Here is a 1,228-nt window from a genome sequence, read left to right as displayed (position 1 = left end):
CTGTCACACCTTTTCAAATATTTCTTCAAAATCATGAGAGCTAGGATCTTACTTTTAAAAAATGAAAGTCTGAAGTTTTGTACCTGATGTAAAAATGTGTGAAAAGGTTTGAGTGATTATCACTGTTGTAGAAGTTAGTTAAGCATTGCTATGATCAGCATGTTGACCTGGCTTGTTGTACCGAGACCTGGGTGGATGAGGACGGTAGCGTTTATCTTTGTCCACCTGGTTAGCCAGTGAGGGAAAAACACAGACCCAATGAATGAGGAGGTGAGATTGACATTGCATATTGTCATACTGTCTCCCTGACAAAGGTGAACCTTGCCATGGTTGCTCATGCTGTAGTGCTTTACAGATGAAACTACTGTGGCATACTCTATGTGGGGCTGCCCTTGAAAAGCATTTGAAAACTTCAATTAGTGCAAAAAGCTGCAGTCAGAATGGTGATGGAAGCAAGTTGATCTACATGATTTGCACTGGGTGACAGTTTCTGGGCTCAATTCAAGATGCTGGTCATAGCCTTCAAGGCTGTTAATGGCTAGATACCTGGGTACTTTAGGAACCTTTTCCTGTGTGTTCCTTCCTACACAGTCCAATCATCATCTGTTGTTGTTGTTATATGCCTTCAAGTCGATTACGACTTATGGCAACCCTGTGAATCAGCAACCTCCAAGGTCATGAACCACCCTGTTCAGATCTTGTAAGTTCAGGTCTGTGGCTTCCTTTATCATCTGGTGCACAGCTCCAAATACCTCAACCTTGGCAGCCAAGACTGGTGTCAACTAACAATAGGACCTTTTCTGTTGTGGCATCTCTCCTATGCAATGCCTTACTATGTGAGCTCTATCAGTTGGAGAGTACCTGGCTTTTTAAAAAGGCCTTTGGTTAATTGTGCCATTTTTGCTGGCAAATTGAAATGCAAGAGCACGGTCAATTTGTTATTCTTGTGCTGTTGGAATTTGTTAAACAGGCTGGATATTGTTAACTTATTAATTTGAATGTACATTGGTATTTGGGGGGGTTATATCTGTTTTATGCTGTTTTTGTTACTGTCCGTTAGCTGCCTCAAGTTTCTTTGGAGGAATAAGGTTAGATGTTTCTAAAATAGATAAATCATAAATATTCAGCAGCTTCTAAGATACAGCCGTGTTTCTACCCCAAATCTCATGCAGAGCTTGGTCTCTAACTCATATGTGTGTAGGGTGGGTCTTTTGATTTCCCTAATAAG

Source organism: Rhineura floridana, chromosome 2 (genome assembly GCF_030035675.1).
Source record: "Rhineura floridana isolate rRhiFlo1 chromosome 2, rRhiFlo1.hap2, whole genome shotgun sequence".
NCBI classification, from domain to species: Eukaryota; Metazoa; Chordata; class Lepidosauria; order Squamata; family Rhineuridae; genus Rhineura; species Rhineura floridana.
This window is presented reverse-complemented; position numbering follows the sequence as displayed.